Here is a 9,845-nt window from a genome sequence, read left to right as displayed (position 1 = left end):
AGGACCAGGATGCTACCTGCTCCCGCTTCCGTGTCAGGAAGAACATAAAAGCCCCCTGCACGCTTCTTTGCGCGTCTTTTCCTCGCCCCCCTCCCCGGCTCCCCGCTTTTCTCTCTGCCTCTCAGTTGCACAGAGGAAAGGCCCGGGAGTGGACTTCCCTTTGTCTAATACAGAAGGCTTGCTTGCACTCGGCTACACTCGCTGATACTTTGTCTTCTTGAATGACCAGTAAATCTAACACTCTGCCTGCTCCCTGATGGGTGTGACCCACAGCTTCCCTGTCCATGACCTGAGGCAGAATGTGACCTGTTGACAGGACTAGAGGGCTAAAGGGACAGGCATGCCTTCTAGCCAATTACGATGTAGTTGTTGGGTGGATGGACCTCCAGGACCACCCTCTGCCTCCCTTTTTTCCTCCCGTTTATATAAGTTTTGTCCATCAGACAGTCCCCAGTGGTTCTGCAGGTGGTCTCAGGGTCTGCTGGCAGGAACCCCTTGAGAATAAAAAAAAATTTAAGATTTATTTATTTTTATTGGAAAGGCACATTTACACAGAGAGAAGGAAATACACACAGCGCTGAGCGGGAACCAACATGGTCGCCGAATGCAAGACAAAGTTGTCCAAGAACTTGCTGCACGTGAAGTTCATGCAAAGGGGACTGGACTTGAAAACCAAGAAACAGCTTGAACAGGAAGAAAAGCAAATCATTAGTGAAGAACACTGGTACTTGGATTTGCCAGAACCGAAAGAAAGAGAGTTATATAATAGAGGAGCAGAGGTTCCTGTTATGTGAAGATCTTCTCTATGGAAGAGTGTCATTCAGAGGATTTAATCCTGAGGTTGAAACATTAATGCTTCAAATGAATGCTAAGAACACAGCAGGAGAAGTTGGAGATGAAACAGTGGAGCTTGATGTATCAGATGAAGAAATGGCTAGAAGATACAAGACCTTGGTGGGGATGATTGGAAAAAAGTTTGCTAAGAAGAGAGACCGTGCTAGTTATGAAGAAGATGGGAATGGACACATAAATCCATCAAAATAAAACAAAATGTTCCTGAATTCCCAAGATTGAACTGGACACCCCCAGTTACAGCTCAGGGAGCAACTCACTTTGGGACCCTTCTGGTGGTGTCGTTATGGTGATTCATACTGCAGTATTTATTGGTGAACAGATGCCATATTTTTTAAAACACGCTGGTTTTGAAACTCATGTAGTGGATGCTATACATCCTTTTGTCATGAGTAGGTCCCTGACCTTCAGTCTTCCAGCATCCACAGGTACCAGTTTCCTGGAGGATTTTTTAAATCTCGGGTTGTTTGTTTAATGTAGCTGTATGGTACCTGCCCTTGAATTGACTGATAGACTTTGCTACCAATGTTTTATGTTGTTAATCATGTGAAGTCAATTCATGCATGCATTTTAAAATCAATCTGTTACCTGTAAAGTTATTGAAAATAAACAGCTTCTCCAGCCTGTAGAATTTGTATGCTGCCAGGTCATTGTTAGTTTATGGTGGGAGCGGTTTTGGCAGATGCAAGGATGCCGATATCTTTCCAAGGTCCAAGCTGACTTCGGGTCCCTTTAATGCAGGCAAGACCTGGAAGCTGGGTCCCCAGGGAGAGAAGCAAGCAGAGGGCGTGGCGATTGAGCCCCGTGTCTGCTGCAGGTAGGAAGTGATCCCGCTATACCCTCCTCGTATGCACGACCCTCACATTCCTCACGAGGAGTGTGGGTGCCCCTTGAGTCTACATACTGGGAACAGGGTGAGCAGGCCCGCCTGGCTTGGCCTCTTCCTTGCTGTGTTCAGGAAGCAAAGCTGGTGGTCTCTTTTGTTGGGAGGGTGGTAGGGGAAAGCTCGTGGTTGAGGGCTGGGCTCTGGCAGGTGAGGCAGGTCTAGGCTTGCAGCACCCGGCCAGCCTCGTACAGGGTCGACGGGACCGGCCACCGGTGCCTCCCTTGAAGCTCCTAGATTAGTGCAACATAATCCTTCGCTCTCCCTCCCGGCTATTTCTGTGTGGAGAGGGGGCTGGGCCAGCCAGCAGGCTGCTGGTTCCCCCAGCAACCGGGCCTGGCTCTGCCAAGGGGAGGCCCCTGCAGGGAGAAGGCAGCAGGGGGATGGGAGGGAAAGGGGCGACCGTGGCTCTGCTTGGGCCCCTCCTCCTCAGAGGTCCTGGTGGCTCAGGACCCCCCAAAAGTCCAGGTGGGTTTGGAGGGCAGGGGAACCCTGGAAGGACCGGAACCCCGCCCTGACCCGAGGGGGAGAGGGGCCTGCTGCATGTTCGCTGGCGAGAGAGGAGGCGAGCTGTGGCCTGGAGGAGGTGTTGAAAGGCCCTTTGATGTCGCCGCAGGAGCCCCCTCCCCTCCGGCGCCCTGTCCTGCCCTGCCCTGCCTGCTCAGGCTTGGCGCTTCCTGACCTGCCCTGGGGCCCTGCCTGCCCTTCCCTTCTGTTTCTGGAAGGCTCTGCCTCTGCTGTGCCCAAGGCAGCCAGGATTTCCAAACTTCGCCCTGTCTTCCCACTGACCTGTGGCCCTGTATCTCTCTTTTCTGCCTGTCCCACATTTCTTCCTGCTGCAGTCCAGAAAGACACAGAAAATCGCCCATCTTCCTCCTTGGCCCAGTTTTCTCTCTGGGGATAATAAAAGCTTCAAAGGCTTTTGAGGGGGACACTCAAGCCCCTCGTGCAGTCTGAGAGATGCCAGCAGGCTTTGCAAGCTGGAGACGGCCCCCTGAGACAGGGCTTCAGCTTTGGTCGCCTGCATGTCAACGCGGCGCTCGCAGGGTCCCATACCTGGCTGCGGTACCGGATGTGGAGGACGCCAGCGCGCTTTGCAGACGGGACTCTGTCAAGCGTTTGGGAAAAAAGACCTGTGTCTTCTGGAGACACACATGGCTACTCTAAGTCATGGCCACAACTCTTCCACGCACTTAGCGACCACTGTTTCCATGCGGGAGACGTCTTAGCCTGGAAGAACGGAGCACACAGACCCCACGCCAGCCCCCTGCCCTCGGATAGGAGCACCCTGGCTTGCCTCTTACAGGAAGGAAGTGGGTGTGCAGACCAGCATCTTTCTGGCCACGGTGCGCACAGTGCTCCACAGGACTGCGTGGTCCTAAGGCAGGCCAGCTCACTTTCTAGTTGATAGAAACTGAAGACTGATTAGGCCCATGCAGTGTGGGTACACAGTGTGTGCTACAGGGCCTGGTACAGAGTTCACACTGTCTTTGACTTTCTTGCCTTCTGACAATGCCCATGCTGTACCACCAAGAGTAACACCACACGCTGGCACAAAGACTCACTGGCTAATCTTCCACCTCCAAGAGCCAGCGACCCATATGGGCTCTACCTTGTGTCCAAGCTGCTCCACTTCCATCCAGCTCCCTGTTTGTGGCCTGAGAAAGCATTAGAGGACAGCCCAGAGCCTTGGGACCCTGCACCCATGTGAGAGACCCAGAAGAAGCTCCTGGCTTCAGATTGGCTCAGCTCCAATCATTGTGGGGAGTGAACCAGTGGATGGAAGATCTTTGTCTCTCTTTCTCTCTGTAGATCTGCCTTTCAGATTTTTTTTTTCATTTTTATTGGAAAGCAAAATTTTATTGGAATTTCATTTTATTGGAAAGGCTAGCCACATGGCTAGCTCATAAGAATATTGTCCTTCATCTTCAGTCAGACAGACGGAAGCTTTGGTGGTTCAATGACTTGCATGAGGCCTTCCAGACAGACAATTGGTGGAGTCTGGATTTGAACTCACGGCATGCGTCAGAATTAGCCATGCAGAGCAGGCCCTGCCCATTCATACCGTGGCAGCGTGGGGAGTACTCACCTTTGCTGAGTCCCTGGAGGGTGGTTGTAGGGAGGCAAGCCTGGCCTGCCAGCCAGCACCCTTGGGACACTGGCACCTCCCTCCATGCAGGCCTTTCCACAGTGAAAGGCCTGGTCCCGCAGGTTCTGCTGATAGGGCCCAGATGGGCAAGGCCGCTGCCTTCACTGGGCTCAGAGCTTTCCCATGTGGAGGAGGGCTGGGGCAGGCTCCCTCCCTTCCACCCCCCAGTGCTTTTTCCAGACCTGCAGGAAGGAATCTACACAGTGAGGTCATCTTGCTAGCTGGGCCAGGAGAAGCTGGGTGGGAGGCTCAGGCTGGGAGGCCCTGTCCCCTGTTGTGGTTCTCCAGGCAGACAGGCTGCTTCTCTGATTGGATGTGCTTTCTTTTTTTGTTGCCTAAAGCACAAAAAACAACAGCTAACTACTGTTATCTTTTTAAAGAGCAGAGAAAGAGAAACCAAACAGTCTCCTATCTGCTGGTTCATTTCCCCCATGCAGCCTCAGTGGCTGAGCCAACTCTACCCAGGCCTCCCGCGTCTTTGGCAGGGATGCAAGTGCTTGAGCCATCTCCTGCTTTCTTGCTTCCCTGTGCTAATTTTTGGCCAGAAATGGAAAAGGGCAATGATGGTATGAGGGGGGCATGTGCGTGAGGGGTGGAGGATGAGGGCCATGGAGTCTTGCTGCCTGCTCAGCATGGCTGGGTGCAGGAGAGCAAAGCTGCTTCCGCCCCAATGCTCATGCCACATGCACATGCCACTTGCAAGTACATTGCATGCTACTCACATGTCAAATGCCTCGATCGCACATGTGAACACATGCAAACGTGCCACACACACGAAACACTTCCCTGTCCGATCCCTGTAGTGCTTCTGGAAAACAACAGTGCCACCTAATGGCTGTCAGCACACTATGCCCGCTCGATCCTTAGCTGAGGTCAGCAACCATTGTTTCCACAGTGGAAGGCCTGGTCCTGCAGGTTCTGCTGCTAGAGCCCAGGTGGGCAAGGCTGCTGCCCTCACTAGGCTCGGAGCTTTCCTACGTGGGCATGACACTCTCCTCACTGGTGAGGGTATCTCGAACACGGTCTGCTGAGGCCCTCTTCTGGGAACTCATCCTGCCCAAGTGTTTCAGAGCAGAGCCAGAGCCCAAGTGGCATGTGGCCAGTTTGGAAGTATTGGTTATGGAAGTGCAGTAACGCACCAGTGAGAGGTGAGACGGTGCAGTGAGTGGCTGGAGGCGTGGCCCACAAAGAGACTGGCTGGCACTCACCAGCTTCCACAGCTCTGATCCTGCCCTGCGACCCAACCACTTTGCGTGGGCCTCAGGTGGGCCATTAACACCTTCTTCCTCTTCTTCAGCCCACTGATTCAAAGCCAGGGGCCAGGAGCTTCTTCTGGGTCTCCCACATGGGTGCAGGGTCCCAAGGCTCTGGGCTGTCCTCTAATGCTTTCCCAGGCCACAAGCAGGGAGCTGGATGGGAAGTGGAGCATCTGGGAGAGGAACCAGCACCCATGTGGGACCCTGGCTGTTGCAAGGTGAGGATGTAGTGACTGAGCCACTGCACCAGGCCCAAGCACAATAATTTTTTCAGCCTTCGTTTCCATCAGGAAGCTGAGGGTTCAGCAAAGTGATGGGTCTGCACACAGTGCCTTTGCTACCGTTTGTCACTGCAGGGTAACTTCTTGGGAAGTCAGCAAGTCCCCAAACGTGAGAGTCCAAACGCAGCCCTTAGCTAAGGTCCGCTTAATTAGCCTCAGTGATAACAAATTGTGTGAGAATATCGCTTAACAACACAGAATATTTTGAACTGTTTTGTTGGTCTGGATTTTGTCTACTATCCATGGCTAAACACCATTGGGGAGAAATCAAGATGGCAGAATAGGGTAAGGACACATTTAAACAGATGGAGAAACATTGCCCAGGGTGAAGCAGAGAGGGCACATTCCAGGAAATAGCAAAAGACAGACCAATGACGAGGGGCACCTGGATACTGACGGATACGGGAAAGCAGTGGAGACAGCAGTGTGGTGTTGCAGTGACCGGATGCCCCAGTGGCATCCAGCAAGCAGTGATCTGAACTCCAGCAGCAGCCAGGCGGGAAGGGGAGTTCACCAGACAAAGAACTGCCTGTCCTACTGGCCTGTTTGAGTTGGCCTGGAGGAGAAGCACAGCAGCCTATCCCAAACAGGCAGTATGGGAGCAGGGTGGATTTCAGAGCCTAGACCCCCTGTAGAGCCGAATCAGGCGCCATCTTGTGTAGGGAGGCAAAGTGGGCCAGCATTGCACATGCACTAAGCTGACAGCAAGCTCATTTCTGGCTCAGTGCATTGCAACGACGTGGCATCCTACAGGTTCCACCCAAAATAGGTCCGGGTAGCCCTCAGACCTAACTGCCAGTAGATCAAGAACTCCATGAGTGGCACATCAGGTGCCATTTTGTACAGTGTGGCAAAGGCTGTCAGAGTGCAGGGACACAGGGAGCTGCACATGCACTGAGCTGGGAGTGAACTCACTGAGCTCAGTGCATTGCCCTGGTCCCACATCAAAAATAATACCAACTTGGGCAGCTTACAACTCAAAATAGGCCTGTGTAGTTCTCAGACATAATGGCCAGCAAGTTCCAGCAAGGCAAGGACTTTAGCTGCTAAGCTACCACACCAGACCGACCTTAGTCTTGATTCCAAGACTGCAGTTCCAAGCCAGGCCTCAGGTCAGCAGTTCGCAGCCTGGCTTAGCACTTTCACCGTCTGAGCCCAGCTGCAGCTCCACCTAGGGCTAACCCGGGAACAGGAGCTTCCCCCCAGGCCCGGGATTGCGGTCCCTGGGGTGTGAGGATCTATGGTGGGAGAGATAGAGAGCGGGCAGCGGATGGCTGCTTGCCCGGGTTGCCTGCCTGTCTGCCTTTGGCTTTTGCCGTTTATGGGCATCTGTGGTCCTCCGGAGGCACCACGTGGAGCGGGGAACCAGAGGCGGAGGACCTGAACAGGGCGGGACCTTCACGGGGAATTTGGGACAATGGTGTTTGCGGCTTGGGGCCCAGACTTGGATGAGCCTGCACTGCTCCCTGCCGGCCACACAGCGGAGCTGCAGCGAGGACCATCAGCAGTCCGCTTGCCTATGCTGCATGGCAGCCAGCACAGGAGCCATTCCCTGGGGGGTTTGGATAGTTCTGAAATGCTGTCGATCTCATTGCTTCCAAAGATGAGGAAACCCTTTGTAGGTCCATTGGCTAACACAGTCCATCCTAGAGAAGTAAGAGAAGTGGGAGGGCTGCCAGGCTCCTCCTTGGCAGTGTAGATAGGGGAAGCAGCTGAAGCCGGGAGGTGCTGTGGCCCCTGACTCAGAAGTCACTAACTGCTCTGTCAGGATGCAGTCTCTGCAGGTGAGTGCCAGCATCAATGCTGGAGCAGCCCAGCACGGGCAGGTTACAGTGCCCACCAGAATACGTGTGGATCAGGTCTGGGGGTGGGCCAGTTCATAACACCCCCAGGCAGACATGAGAACCGGGGCCAGCCAAGCTGGACTGTAACACCAGCCAGTTTACGTTAGGGCTGGGACTGGGGGCAGTCCAGGCTAGGCTGTAGTACCCACTAGCATAAGCTGGAACTGGGAGCAGGCCAGGCCGAGCCAGGCTACAGCACCTGCCAATTAATGCTGAGGTGGGGTAGATGGACTATGCCAGACTGGGCCCCAGCACCCACCAGCACACACGAGACCTGGGGTAGAGGGGCAAGCCTGGTATGGGGGCAGCAAGGACATCTCTGCAGGGCTGCAGCTCCTGCTGGTGAGCATGAGAACTGGGACAGGGGACACACCAGGCTGGGCAGGGCTACAATATCCATTAGCCTGCATGCAAGCTGGCTGAGGGGAGAGCCATGCTAGGCTAACAGACTATATCCACTGGTGCATGCATGAGCCAGAGTAAGTATAGGCTGCTCAGCCTTTGCTGTAGCATCAACTGGCAAGTACTAGGAATGGAGCAAATCCTATCAAGCTAGACTGCAGAACCACCTGGAGAGTCCAAGATCCAGGGCTGGGAGTGCTTCTAGCAGGGAAACAGCGGGCATCTCTCTGATGGGTGGCAGCTTCCATGGGCGAGCAGGAGAACCAGGACTGGGGGCAGACCTGGCTGGACGGGTGGTGGCACCTGCTGGCATGAGTGTGGGCTGGATAGTGGGGTCAGTTGGGCTGAGTTAGGCTGCAGCACCCATTGGTGTGTACAAAAGCAAAATGGGATGTGGGACAGACTGGATCAGTCTGTTGCACGTACCAGCATGGGTAGGAACTATGTCTGGGGGCGGGCCTGGCAGGGGTTATTGGGTTCATCCTGATTGGGCTGTAGTATCCTCTGGTATACCTGAGGCCAAGGGTGTGGTGGGCATGGTTGGGGTGGACTGGAGACAGAACTAACTTAGCAACTGCAACCAGCAGTGTGTGTAGGGTGATGTGGGTGATGGACTAAGCCAGACCCCATACTGTCTAGCACCCACGGGAGTCAGGCCTGGGGTCACCCATGCTCCAACTCAACCGCTGGGTTCAGAATTCGGGAGATTCGCAGGATCTGTGGTCTGACCATGGAGTGTGTGAGGCAGAACTGGTGCAGGTGTTGCAGTGGATGGCACGCCCAGATGCACAAGGGGGATGTGACAGTCCACTGGAACCTGCAGAGGACATCTGGTACCATAGCAGAGGAAGGAGGGCAGAACAAGTTGGACAACTTCCCCAGCCAAGTGATGACAGCAAATCTGTGGATGAATGGAGACTCTAGGGTGGCCTGTGTCAGCCAACGGACCTGGGAAGGGTTTCCTCATCCTTGGGAGCAATAAGATCAACAGCATTTCAGAACTGTTAAAACCACTTGAGTAGCACTCTCAGAGCACGCTCCACATCAGGGACTCTGGGTTGATATCAGGTGGCCATTCCCCATCCCCCGGTACTGATGTGGTTAGGATACTGGGTGAGGCTTTTCCCTTTCTTCTAGAAACAAGAAGAAAAAGAAAATTGGGGCCCAGCGCTGTGGCCTAACGGCTAAAGTCCTTGCCTTGAACACACCAGGATCCTATATGGGCACCGGTTCTAATCCTGGCAGCTCCACTTCCCATCCAGCTCCCTGCTTGTGGCCTGGGAAAGCAACCGAGGACCGCCCAAAGCTTTGGGACCCTGCACCTGTGTGGGAGACCTGGAAGAAGTTCCCGGCTCCTGGCTTCTAATTGGCTCAGCACCTGCCGGTCACTTGGGGAGTGAATCATCGGATGGAAGATCTTCCTCTCTGTCACATTTGTAGATAGGTCCTATGAAGATGTGGAGCCTCCCCCCAGCCAGCAGTGTCACACGCTAAACGTTGACACCTTCCCAAGCCCCTGTGCTGAAGTCCTGTCTTCCAAAGTGATGCTATTGGGATTCAGGCGGTGGGAGGTGTCCGGGTTCAGGTGGGGTCTTCACTGTGGGGGCGAGTGCATTCACCAGGAGGAAGAGAGCTCCCGTTCCTGGTGAGCATGTGCCCAGGGGCGTTCCCAGGTTTCATGTCCTTGGTCACCCCCCATCTTTCTCTTGCTAACAGATGACTCCTGTGAGCTTTCTGTGGTCACACAGGGCCTGGGTTAAGGCTCAGTGGTCATTCATTTTGGGGGGAGGGAAGGGGTGTTTCAACAACAGGTATTTATTTCCCACAGTTCTGGAGGCTGGAAAGTCCAAGACCAAGGTGCTGGCAGATCCAGTTCTTGGGCCGGCCATTTCCCAGCTTCCCAACAGGCATATGCATGGACTTCACTCAGCGCTTGCTCACAGGGTGCGGGAGCTCTGGGTTTCTCATCTTCCATTGCTTGCCCAGGCCATTAGCAGGGAGCTGGTTTGGGAGTGGAGCAACCTGGATGTGAACCAGTGCCCATATGGGATGCTGGCGCCACAGGTAAAGGCTTAGCTTACTATGCTACGGTGACAGCCCTGCTCCACTTTGGATCAGCCTACAAGCTGTGCCTGGGGTGGGGGAAGCAGGGTGGAGGGGAGTGGGCTTGCCCCTGGC

General features: G+C 54.3%; 1 pseudogene; it reads left to right on the top strand.

Moving 5' to 3' along the window:
* Positions 1-593: 593 nt before the first annotated feature.
* LOC121159569 lies at positions 594-1,074 on the top strand (annotated as a pseudogene).
* Positions 1,075-9,845: the final 8,771 nt, after the last annotated feature.

The sequence above is a fragment of the Ochotona curzoniae genome, unplaced genomic scaffold, assembly GCF_017591425.1.
Source record: "Ochotona curzoniae isolate NIBS_2020 unplaced genomic scaffold, NIBS_Ocur_1.0 contig_43, whole genome shotgun sequence".
Classification (NCBI taxonomy): Eukaryota; Metazoa; Chordata; class Mammalia; order Lagomorpha; family Ochotonidae; genus Ochotona; species Ochotona curzoniae.
This window is presented reverse-complemented; position numbering and strand designations above follow the sequence as displayed.